Below are 13,390 nucleotides of genomic sequence, written 5' to 3' on the forward strand. Positions count from 1 at the left end.
GTGATCTCCGTGTTCCAGAGGAAAGAGCTGGGAGAGAATGAACTGTACAACCTCAATGAAGGAGTCAGGTGACCTATCTGTCTGTCTGTCTGTCTGTCTGTCTGTCTGTCTGTCTGTCTGTCTGTCTGTCTGTCTGTCTGTCTGTAATCCACACCTGACAACATTAACACCCAGAAATAAATGTCTAATTCTGTCTGATGAGCTTCCAGAGCGAGAGCGACTCTTCTTGGTAGAGTTGGGCTGAATTCACACTGTAGTGTAGAGCAGGGGTTCCCAAACTTTTTTGTTTCAGGGCACCCCATAAATATTTTTTTAATCCCTACATTATGATTTTCACTCCCGGCACCTTATATTTATAGCATATCGTCGCTGTCGGGTGGAAACCTTTTATGTCCAAAACCGTTCGTTTTGTATTTATCATCTATCGCGAGGCGTTGTGTGCTTGTAGATCTGCTGTTTTCACTAGTTTTGTGCGAGAGTCTTGTATAATGAAGCAGGACTTTGCTTTACCAAAAGACGTACACATTTGAAACTTGGAGATACAAGGTTTCTGCCCGACAGTGACGATATTTTAGGGATTATGTTGCGAGGAAAGCGATGAGATAACAGCCATTTTGGTTAGAACTGACTGAAAATAACTTTGTACTTCAAGTTTAAAATTATACTCAATATTTTTTTCAAGTGTCCAAATAAATTCCAAAATATTATCAAATGATCTCGCGGCACCCCTGGACTGCCGTCACGGCACCCCAGGGTGCCCCGTCACCCACTTTGAAAACCCCTGGTGTAGACTGTAGAGCGATATGCCCTGTCCCTTCTCCTTGGGGGATGAGGGGGGGGGGGGGGGGGGGTGGCGTCGTCCAATTCATTCCTTATGGAAGCCTCATGGTGTCATGCCTCTAGCAAGCCTCTTGGGGGGCGGGTGTCGTCACTTTAAGCCAAGAGGCTTGCTAGAGGCATGAAACCATGACTATTCCATAAGTTGTGAATGGGACGACGCCTTCCTCCCTTCATCCCCCAAGAAGGACAGGGCATATCACTCTACAGTGTGAATTCAGCCTCACTCTCTGTAGTCTGGGATCATTTAACTTTTCGGGCTTGTAACCGGTCTGGAGCGGAAACCACAACATGTCATGTTGTAGTACTCAAAGACTACAATTTGGCCGGAACTATCCACCGGAAACAGTTTTAACCCTAAATAATTCCCCTGCGCTCAAGGACATACTTTTAGGGCCTGCCTAATAAACTCCTTGATGCGGAGTAGTTTTGCTTTTGAAAAATTAGTTTGGTTTAGCATCTTTTAGTCCAACTCGTAGCGACTGGAAAGACTACACTAGGCCACTCGAACATTTTAATAGGGGATTGGGGAAACAAACGGAGGGAACCAAATCAAAGCGACGCCGCTTCTTCTAGTGGTTTCCGCGTTGGGCGGAAACCAAACAGCCTGTTGTGAACGAACACCGGGCTTTCCCCCAGAAAGCCTGGTAGGCGAGGTTACACTCTCTGGAAGCTCATCATTCCAGCATACACGAGGACAGTCAAGGAGGCACAGTATGGTAACATGCCACAGTTGTTTGGTCATCTACTGCTACCGGTATATATTGATGCAACAAGACACAACACTTCAATTGTTGTTTTTAGTAAATGCAATATTGGTGAACAGCTTATACATTGGGGAAGTCTGTCCTCTACATTTAACCACTTTCAACCTTCGCTATAGCATCGCTATTTTAGGCATGTCATGAGGGGCAAACATTTGCGTTTTCTTGCACGTTTTCAAATATTATGAAAGTAGCAGAACTACTCTCAATGCATTGCGATACAACTCATTGTGAGCCTGTGGATATTTTAGCTATTTTTAACAATAGATCACAAGTGGTTAACCCATCCTAACTATGAAAAGCCACTGTTCAGTGCTCACTGGAACTAACATGCAGTATGTTTTGGCGAGGGAGTGAAAGTGGAGAGAATGTGCAAACTGCACACTGGAAGAACTGCCCCAGTCCCGTTCGAACCCAGTGTCCTCTTGCAGTGAACCACTGAACCACCTGGGTAACACAAAACGCCAGTTTTAAATTACAGAATAATCCTACGCTTTACCATGGCTCTGATGAAAGTCTCCACAGTGTCAGAGTGGATTTAGGAATCTAAGTAAGTAAGTAGCCTTGGGAATACCGAGCCATGAGGCCTATAGGTCAGGAGCATATATCTCCTGTTACTGCTGATGCAACAAGTACAATACAACCTAATATAATATAATATAATATAATATAATATAATATAATATAATATAATATAATATACTGTTTGCAACCAGAGAGACAGTTTTTGAAAAGCTTTTGAACGTTGTCGTAATCATTCTGGATAACTGGGTATTCACACAATAAAACAGTAATAAGAGGTCTTCACTCTTGTCGTGAAAATAAGAAATGTGTGTGTGTGTGTGTGTGTGTGTGTGTGTGTGTGTGTGCGCGCGCACACGTGTGTGTGTTTGTGCGCGTGCGTGTGTGTGTGTAGACAGCTTGTTGAAGACAGAGTTAGGTTCATTCTTCACAGAATACCTTCAAAACCAACTGTTGACTAAAGGAATGGTCATTCTGAGAGATAAGATCCACTTTTATGAAGGTACACACGCACGTACACACACATGCACGCACGCACGGCACGCACGCACGCACGCACGCACCCTAAAAGACTGTGAAAATTGATGACTCGAATCACTTGAAAACATAGCTTTGTTGGCCGTTTTTAGCCCAAGGAATGTTTTTCGTGCAAAACAAATGCTTGCAATGGATTCAGAATAATTAAAAACCCCTAGTTTGACCCCTCACATCCCACTTAAAGCTTTTTGGGAGTCATTTTTTCCTTTATAGTATAGTGTATAGTAAGTGAATGAGACTGAAAATGACCCGAGCTGTCAATCATTTTCCCCGCCATTTTAAAAAATACACCCCGGCCAAATTTGTTTAAAGGACAACTTTGGTTTTTTAGAACAAGGGTTCATATTTTAGATTATAATTAGAGAAAAGACAATGTGAGTGTTAAAATGTTTTCATTGTGCTTCGTTCTATATTGTTTTATCGCTTTTACCACGCTAAAATGTGGGGCATGCGTACACATGGGGGCATGCGTACAAGTGGCTAAATATGTCTTTTTAGACACAATAAGCCAGCAGTTTCTTTATTGCTATTTACAGTAACACTTCTAGCCCCCATAAGTCACATCCAACCATGAAAGTTTGCGTTGTATCTTGGAATGGGTTTTATTCTGTGTAAAATGACATATTTTGCCACTTATACGCATGCCCCCCAACCACTGAAATAAGAATCTCTAAAACAATAGAAAGAAGTAAATGAAATAATTTTAACACTCATCTTTTATATTCTTAAATTACAATCTAAAATATGAACCCTTGTTGTAAAAAAAAAAAAAGTTGTCCTTTAACACCTTGACGTCCGAAATAGAATGGTGGTTGGTAGATTAGCCGTGACATTTCTATTATTGTATTGTGATCTGAGACATAATATTATGTTTATAAACATGACCCCGCAGCCCCTCCATCTTGAACAGCGCCGCTGTTTTTTCTTTTTTTTTTTTTTCCCAGGCCAGTAACTCACCATGATTTTCTCGATTTCCGTTGGGATAGAATGGGGGTTTTGGCCGATCGTCGATGTCCCCGTGCGTTCGCGTGCGCGATCCTTTCACGTAAATGTCCCCGCAAATAGTCCATGTGTGACTGAAGAACAGAACTGAAAAGTTTCGCTAGCATAGCCCCAAGCATGGCTGCTGTAGGAGCTCGAGTGTGCAGACAGCAAACGGATGGCTGGGAGTAGCCTTGGAGAAGGAGAGGCGCTGACGTCACCTCTGCTTCATGCACGGTCTGCATGAGCTATCAGTGCACGAGTGGTGACTAGGGAAGGTTAGACGATCGCCGATTTTCGGATCAAAAGCTTTTATTCCGGTTTTAAAGACAAAGTCCGGGAATGTACGACGTGGCTGAGAGTCCCTGGGGGGATGTGCGATATAGTACGGTTTTAACATTAAGGGGCTCCCCGTGGCTTAGAAGGTGTTTAATAACCCTCCTAGATGACAAATGCATTGAGAAACGGACCTTTGCTCTCGTGGTCACGGAAGTGCCATAAACGACCCAGCTATTTTTATGTCTATTCACACACATAGTTGCATACACAAAGTCACACATACACGAGTGTGTGTGTTCGCAGGCAGGCACGCAGGCACACACACACACACACACACACACACACACACACACACACACACACACACACACACACACACACACACACACACACACTGATATTAGCCTCGCGTAGCCAGGCTTACTCATCTGCGAAGAGAAAGGCCTGGTCAAGACCATAGGCTGAAACGGCATGAAACAGTGCTACTTCCGCCGGGAGAATTTCACCGGATGTTATTGTTTTTTCATATTCCTCGCTGGCGAGAAAAAAAACTGTTCTACTTCTCCCGACCCATCGGTTGCGCTCGTAATAAACAATATCCAAACAAAAACATGGATTCTGACCAAAGGACACCTATTAAGAGCGAGTTAAGAGCTACAATCTTTATGTAAACGGACTGCAACGCATGACGTAACTTCCGTTAACCGTAGCACTTCCGCCACTTCCGGTGTCTGTAGGTTCGTGCCGTTTTCATCGGCTATTCTGACCAGGGTGCACTGATATTGGCTTATTTGACTTCCTGGTTGTGTGTGATAGGTCAGAAGCTTTTGGACTCTTTAGCTGAGACCTGGGACTTCTTCTTCTGTGATGTTCTGTCCATGTTACAGGCTATCTTCTACCCTGTGCAGGTAGGTGCACGCACACACACACACACACACACACACACACACACACACACACACACACACACACACACACATCCGCGCGCGCACACACACACACACGCAGGGGCGTCACAAGGGGTAGGAAAGTGGGACTGAGTTACCAGGGCCCAAGGTGGAGGGGCCCTAGTAACTTTAGCTATTGAAAAATAGCAGATATACAAGCTCACAGCGCGGCACCGAGTGCCGCGCTGCGAGCTTGTAGATCCGCTATTTTTGAAAAGTCGTGAAAATGTGTGCCAATCTTTGAATATGTATTTTTTAAGCGAACATTTGTAACTCAAATTTTGCTTCCGGGGGGGTCCCTGGAACAAAATATTTTGAGATGGGGGTCCGTGGCCAAATTCATATAATTTTGGGGGTCCTTCAAATGAAAATGTTTGAGCATCAGTGACATGGAAATATGGGTTTCTTGCACACATTTTCACAATTTTTCAAAAAATAGCAGATCTACAAGCTCGCAGCGCGGCACTCGGTGCCGTGCTGTGAGCTTGTATATCTGCTATTTTTCAATAGTTAACATTTATGGGGGGCCCGCAGTGAATCCTTGTACCCAGGGCCCAGAATTTGGTGTGACGCCCCTGCACACACGCACGCACGCACACACACGCACACGCACACACATGCGTTTACAAGCGTACACACATTTTTTCTGTTTACAAGCGTTTCCTTTTTTGCTGAAGATATCTACTGCATAGTACTGTGTTCTATCCGTCTGCCATTCAATTATTACTCGTTATATGTGTGTGTGTGTGTGTGTGTGTGTGTGTGTGTGTGTGTGTGTGTGTGTGTGTGTGTGTGTGTGTGTGTGTGTGTGTGTGTGTGTGTGTGTGTGTGTGTGCGTGTGCCTGTTCAGGGTAAGGAGCCGTCTGTCCGTCAGCTGGCTCTCATTCACTTCAGAAACATCATCACGTTAAACCTGAAACTGGATGAAGCTCTGAGTCGCCCCAAAGCCAGAGTACCTGCTGCTATCATCCAGATGTTACTGATATTACAGGTACACACACACACAATGCGACGCAATGTGAGCTTGTAGACTGGCTATTTTCAAATGGCCAAAATGTATGTAGGGCTGAAGTGTTTAATGTCTGTTTTGTAATAATAATCAAAATCTACAAAGTAACTAGTACTTACTTTACACCACTGCACACAAGTCTTCTGTCAACTAACTATGAGGAAAAATCTTCATCGACTACCTTTTTTCACAGACAAAATTAAAAAACAAATAAATAAATCTATGACTAAATATACTGACAGTTTTGTCAACAAATAAAAAGTAGACTAAAAATGTTAGGGAGGGACTAGTGGAGAAGAGATCCAGTAGAACTAAAACAAGTCATTTCATGCTTGGTTGCGAACGGGTGTCAGTGGTATCACACTCCGAATATAGCAGATCTACAAGCTCGTAGATATGCTATTTCCGGCACTTTGCTAAGTTTGAATCAGGCATCAGCACGCCATCATAGATCAACCGGCTCACGCTGCGGCACTGTATAGTGCAGGGGTTCCCAAACCTTTTTGTCTCAGGGCACCAATGAATACTTTTTTAATCCGAGGCACTCCTACATTATAATTTTCACTCCCAGCACCTTATATTTATAGCATATCGTCGTTGTTGGGTGGAAACCTTGTATGTCCAAAACCGTTTGTTTTGTATTTATCATCTATAAAATATACTAAACTAGTTAAAACAGCAGATCTACAAGCACACAGCGCCTCGCGATTTGTAGATCGGCTGTTTTCACTAGTTATGTGCGACAGTCTTCTATGATGAAGCAGGGCTTTGCTTTACCAAAAGACGTACACATTTGAAACTTGGAGATACAAGGTTTCTGCCCAACAGTGACGATATTTTAGTGATTTATGTTGCGAGGAAAACGTTGAGATAATAGCCATTTTGGTTAGAACTGACTGAAAATAACTTTGTACTTCAAGTTTAAAATGATACTAAATATTTTTTCAAGTGTCCAAATACATTCCAAATATTATCGAATTATCTCGCTGCACCCCTGGACTGCCGTCAACCACTTTGAAAACCCCTGGTATAGTGACTTGAACGTAACGTGTGCGTTGCAGGGTGTCCATGAGTCTCCCACAGTGACAGCAGACTATCTGAAGCTGGAGGCTCTCATCCAGAGGGTGGTGTCTCCATACCTGGGAACACATGGCCTATACTGCCGGGACACGTCGTCTCTACAGCAGTACTCAGCCTGTGTACTAGGTCTGTGTGTGTACTAGGTCTGTGTGTGTACTAGGTCTGTGTGTGTACTAGGTCTGTGTGTGTACTAGGTCTGTGTGTACTAGGTCTGTGTGTGTACTAGGTCTGTGTGTGTACTAGGTCTGTGTGTGTACTAGGTCTGTGTGTACTAGGTCTGTGTGTGTACTAGGTCTGTGTGTGTACTAGGTCTGTGTGTGTACTAGGTCTGTGTGTGTACTAGGTCTGTGTGTGTACTAGGTCTGTGTGTGTACTAGGTCTGTGTGTGTACTAGGTCTGTGTGTGTACTAGGTCTGTGTGTACTAGGTCTGTGTGTGTACTAGGTCTGTGTGTGTACTAGGTCTGTGTGTACTAGGTCTGTGTGTGTACTAGGTCTGTGTGTGTGTGTACTAGGTCTGTGTGTGTGTGTGTGTACTAGGTCTGTGTGTGTACTAGGTCTGTGTGTACTAGGTCTGTGTGTGTACTAGGTCTGTGTGTACTAGGTCTGTGTGTGTACTAGGTCTGTGTGTACTAGGTCTGTGTGTGTACTAGGTCTGTGTGTGTGTTCATGTTCAAGTCAATACTCAGCCTGTGTACTAGGTCTGTGTGTGTGTTCATGTTCAAGTCAGCTTTGTTTCTTTGTTTCTCTCTTTCTTACATTTAAAGGACAACTTTGTTTTTTTGGTTCATATTTTATTCATATTTTAGATTGTCTCTCACTCTCTCAGCCTACTACTCCATATAACACATGGTACGGTCACCACGGTGGCGGCGTGGCGCCACCTGGAGGCGTTTTTTAATTTATATTTTTTCCTTCACTCAGGCTTTTTAGGGCTTCAGGCTTAAAATGATGAAACTCGTTAGGGCCGGGCCGAGCCTCGGCCTGCCCCGTCGGGCCGAGCCTCGGCCTGCCCCGTCGGGCCCAGTTAGGGCCGGGCCTTAATTTTCAGGCCCGTTGTGAACTCTAGAAAGTTTCTCCCCGACAGCGACGCTATTTACACCCCCCGTATTATGTTGGTGTGACCATGGATTCTTGGGACATGAAAAGTGTGACCATGGATTCTTGGGACATGAAAAGTGAGCCCATGCAGAAAAAAAGGTTGAGAAACACTGGTCTAAATAACATGCTCTATCTAAATTGCGTTTTTTTTAACATTGTGGTCAAGAAAAAAATCAAGCTTAAAGGGGCACTCCACCACTTTTCAACCTATGTTCATATAATTGGTCCTCACTCAAAAATAGCTTTTCTTTTTTTTTTTTTTTTTTCTCAGAGGCGGGCTGTGGGCAGGTCAGAAACCCATCGTCTTGTGACATCATCGATTGCCAATCCAGCTTATAGAAACTGCAGGCTTTCTATTCCTGAAAAGTTGCAATTTTAAAGTGGAAGCCATTGTTCTCGCGATATTAAAAATCTAAATATTTTTTTCAAAAATAGTGATTTTTTTTTTTTTTTTTTTGGAAAATGATGATGTCACAAGACGATGGATTATGAACTTCCCACAGCTCTCCTAGGAGACTTGGACTGAGTAGAAAAAAATGGTGATATTTTATCATGAACATTAGAGGACCTATTATATGAAGACAGGTTGAAAAGTGGTGAACTACTCCTTTAAGCATTCTTTCTTTTTTCACTTACACTCTCTCTCTCTCTCTCTCTCTCTCTCTCTCTCTCTCTCTCTCTCTCTCTCTAGAACAGCGTTTTCATCGAGGCTGGCCCTCCAGAGGCGGGAGTGACCCCCCGCCGGCCAAGAACCCGGTGGTACGCTCCAAGTCGTACAACGTGCCCATGCTGACCCCTCTGGTGGAGTACGACGTGGACTCTCCCACGGGGACGGGAGGCGGAGGCATCAGGCGCCACTCGGTGTGCGAGATGACCTCCTGCGCCGAGGAGAGCTGCTCCTCAGGGCTCGAACCTCTGTCCAGTAAGACCACTCACCCGCTCAGCAACCGTCTCTCCAAGTGAAAAAGATGTAAAACGTTAACCCATTTAGGCCTAGAATTATTGAATGCTTTAACCAGTGAAAAATAGCAGATATACAAGCTCACAGCGCGGCACCGAGTGCCGCGCTGCGAGCGTGTAGATCTGCTATTTTTGAAAAAGTTTTGAAAATGTGTGCAAATCTTTGAATATAAGGTATTTTTAAAGCGAACGTTTGTAACTCAAATGTTGCTTCTGGGTGGTCCCTGGAACTACATATTTTGAGATGGGGGTCCGTGGCCAAATAAATATCAGTTTGGGGGTCCACCTTTTCTTTGACGATGGCTGGCCAGATTGCTGACATAAAAACATAGGTTTTTCAAAAACCCTTAGAAGGAATCAAAAGACACTTATAGAATCGGGTCAAAATTCTAATTTTCATGATTTTTCAAAAAATAGCAGATCTACAAGCTTGCAGCGCGGCACTCGGTGCCGCGCTGTGAGCTTGTATGTCTGCTATTTTCCAATAGTTAAAGGTGCATTCAGTGATAATGAAAGTGGCCGGGGGTCATCTTGTCCCTTACTGAACTTACAGCGTGGAAATGTTTAGTTTTTTATAGATTTTTTACACCATTATAATGTTCTCGTTTTGATCATTAGACCCAATCACTATCGGTAGGCCTACGTCTCCAGCTTCAGGATATGTATGATACTGATTTACTACAGACTGTGGCATTTTATGAGTTCAGTAGTTTACAATCTAGGCATTTTAGCAGACATTCTTAATTCAGAGCGACTGTGGTTCTCAAAACTTTTATTTTAACCATCATAACTAAACATCATAACATAAACGGCCATACTCTATCCTGATTGGTCGAGGACTGGCTGGCCACCTCTGAAAACCGAATCTAGCTATGCTCGTAACACGGGCCATGGTGGAAGTCCTTATATGGTCAGCTCACATTCTAGTGAGGAGAATGAATGGAAAATGTACCAATTATATTTTTATTTGAATGAAATACAATCACTGAATATACCTTTAAAGCATAAAATAATGATACACAATAACCTTAACCTTACTATGAGATGTTAACAAAGTGTACATCACATTAAAACTTTTACAAAATATATGTTTACAAAACACCTGAATTTGAATTGACTGTTGTTATTTTCTCATTATCGCTGCATTTCATTCAATATTGCAAATAACTTTTAACCCTGTAATAAATACTTTTATTATTATTATTATTATTATTACTACGTATTAGTATTATTAAAATACACCTTACTTTACAGTGTTTACATAATGCAACTTATTACACAACGAATAAAAGTACACCCCGGGGACCCTTAGGGGTCCTTGAGGGGTTTCCCAGGTGGTCCCCAGCTAAACGATTAATAGTTAGGAGGAACCAAATGCAGTGCACCCTTCCAGGTCTGTAACTCTTAGAGTGTACAAACAAATGTCATTTGGTTCCGTTTGTACACTCTCAGAGTTATGGCGGTACGTGGCCTAAAGCAGAGGCGTCAGTTGGGTATGGCAAGCTATGGCAGCTGCCATACCTTGGCTACTGGAGGAAATAATAAAATGTACTTTTCATCGTGCCTGTTGCTAAGGTATGGCAACATGACAGGTGTCTTGCACGTGCGCCCTCGCGCGCATGCAAGACACCAGTCATGTTGTTGGAGAACCTCACTAGAGTTGGAGAACCTCACTAGAGCCTCACTAGCCTGGCATGGCCAGATCTACGCAATGAAACTCTGTGTGGAACCTTCATTTTAGAAGGGGGAATTAAAAAAATGCCTTTTTTTTTTTTTTTTTTTTTTTTTTTGCACCGGCAGTTTCGTCTGGTTTCCAGGCTACCTCCCCCTCACCCCCCGGCACGCCCCCCCGGACGCCCAGCGAGGACGACGTCTCTCCCCACTGCCCCGCGCGTCGCCTCTGCCTGCTCCACCTCCCCCAGCACCACTCGCCCTGCCTCCCGCCGTCCCCGCCGTCCCCGGGCCCTGCCTCCACGCCTCCTGGCCCAGGCTCGCTGCTGCCCGCCGGCGGGGGGAGGGCGTCGCCGGGTGGCGAGCCGGGCAGCTCCACCCCCAGCCCGTCGCCGTCCAGCCCCGACGTCCTCCCCGAGTCCTCCGGCTCCCACGAGTCCCACGACGGGATCTTCCTGGAGTTCCCGCGCCACCGGAGCTCCGCCGGCCACCGCAGGACGCAGAGCGAAGCCTGACATCGTCACTGACGGGCAGAAACCTTGTTTCTCCAAGCTTCAAATATATTTACGATTTTTCGTAAAGTAAAGCCCTGCTTCACCATACAAGACTAGTGAAAATAGCAGATCTACTAATCGGCTAATCGGCTATTTTCACTGGTGGTTTAGATCATTTTTAAAATGACAAATACAAAGCAGAACGGTTTTGGACATACAAGGTTTGCACCCAACAACGACGATATCACACGTGTGCGCCTCGCCGTACACACGCTGTTAAGCGGCTGTCGCGGCCATGGGATTTTACTTGACGATTAGTTTTGTGATTAACAATGTAATGTGTAATGTTTTTGGCATTGAACATTGGAACACGTGAAGAGGATGTACATTTCTGTTTGCCGTTTTAATTGCACAGGGCAAATATTACTAGTAAGATGCCTCAGGGCGCCCTAAAGGGCGAGGTCGCGCCATGTCTTGGCCATCTGGCCAGTGATGTATATCGGACCAGTTACCCATATATGGAGACCCCTGGTACCCATATATGGAGATCCATGTACTGTATATGGAGATATGCTGTGAGAGTCCAAACATACTTACTCAGTTATTCGTTATGTGAAAGTCCTATGATGTCTGTGACATCTGACATCATACCCTTTTATGCCATACATGGATCCCTGTCTGTAGAACCAGCCACACAGATATGGGCTGTCTTGGTATCTGTCTTGGCCATATATGGATTCTGTTAGTGTGGTACCGGTATGTGGCCGATGTGGCCTCCATATATGGGCATTCCCATATGAAGTCCTGTTAGATATTAATATTGATGACATCAGGGAAACTCCATATATGAGCATAAAAGGGATTCTGTTAGTGTGACATCACAGTGAAGCCAGAGCGTGATGTCAAATGTATGACGTATCCGATTTTGCTGCATTTATACAGACGAATAGAAACTATTCTGATGATTATGCAAAAATAAGTGTGATCAGGCAATTATGTAATAATTGTCACAGGCCTTACACACACATACAGTACTGTATGTACACACTTACTGTATTGGCCTATGTGACCAGATGCAGCAGATACCGAGCCATCTCGCACTTGCGCACTTTACAGCAAACTCACTCATGGTCTCACACTCATTATTAATGAATAGGGGATCAATAAATGGTTCGACTGTTTTTTTTTTAATGAATTCCTTGACATACAGGGAGCCAGTGTAAAGATCTATGAACTGGATTGATATGATCCACTTTCTTTGTATTAGTAATGATCTGAGCAGCAGTGTTCTAAATCAACTACAAATCAAACCTTTTAAGAATGTATGTAAATATAACTGATTTATATTGTCAAATAAACCCAGGCTGGGCCTTTCACAATCATAATACTCTACTGGTGTTAATGGCAGGGTTTACCTCCATATTTGTAATTTAACCCTTTCTTCTCAAAAAATACAAATGGCTGTAGTTTTGTTATGACTTTGTTGCGTGGTCAGAACAGAATCTATAAGCCATTTTGTCCCCTACCTGTCGTCATGGAGATGTTTTGAGGGTCCACAGGGGCGTCACACCAAATTCTGGGCCCTGGGTACAAGGATTCACTGCGGGCCCCCCATGAATGTTAACTATTGAAAAATATCAGATATACAAGCTCACAGCGCGGCACCGAGTGCCGCGCTGTGAGCTTGTAGATCTGCTATTTTTTTTAAATCGTGAAAATGTGTGCAAGACATATCATCAAGGACCCCCAGATTAAATGTATTTGGCCACGGACCCCGATCTCAAAATATTTAGTTCCAGGGACCCCCAGAAGCAACATTTGAGTTAGAAATGTTCGCTTAAAAATATTATATTCAAAGACTTTCACACATTTTCACAACTTTTCAAAAATAGCAGATCTACAAGCTCGCAGCGCGGCACTCGGTGCCGCGCTGTGAGCTTATATATCTGCTATTTTTCAATAGCTAAAGTTACTAGGGCCCCTCCACCTTGGGCCCCAGTAACTCAGTCCCACTTTCCTACCCCTTGTGACGCCCCTGAGGGTCCATACTGTAACTCAGGTTACTTCGGTGTGCTTCATGTCTATTCAAAAACACAGGAAACTGAAATGATTCTTGACTGAGTCTGAAACTAATCTCTGGTTCACAATAAAGAGGACGAGAGACATCACTGAAAGTCAAAACTACTGTTTTAATCAACCAACCAAACTAA

At 43.9% G+C, this 13,390-nt stretch overlaps 1 pseudogene across 1 annotated transcript in view; it reads left to right on the top strand.

Moving 5' to 3' along the window:
* LOC308308950 (proline-rich protein 5-like) overlaps positions 1-11,201 on the top strand; it is a 17,638-nt pseudogene extending 6,437 nt beyond the window's left edge. The window contains exons 3-9 of the transcript in view: positions 1-68; positions 2,522-2,625; positions 4,737-4,828; positions 5,718-5,858; positions 6,938-7,082; positions 8,747-8,977; positions 10,816-11,201. The exon at positions 1-68 is cut by the window's left edge and continues 13 nt beyond it. The product of the transcript in view is annotated as a proline-rich protein 5-like (transcript). The remainder of the gene's footprint in view (positions 69-2,521; positions 2,626-4,736; positions 4,829-5,717; positions 5,859-6,937; positions 7,083-8,746; positions 8,978-10,815) is intronic.
* Positions 11,202-13,390: the final 2,189 nt, after the last annotated feature.

The sequence above is a fragment of the Nannobrachium achirus genome (assembly GCF_963921795.1).
Source record: "Nannobrachium achirus genome assembly, chromosome: 23".
NCBI classification, from domain to species: domain Eukaryota; kingdom Metazoa; phylum Chordata; class Actinopteri; order Myctophiformes; family Myctophidae; genus Nannobrachium; species Nannobrachium achirus.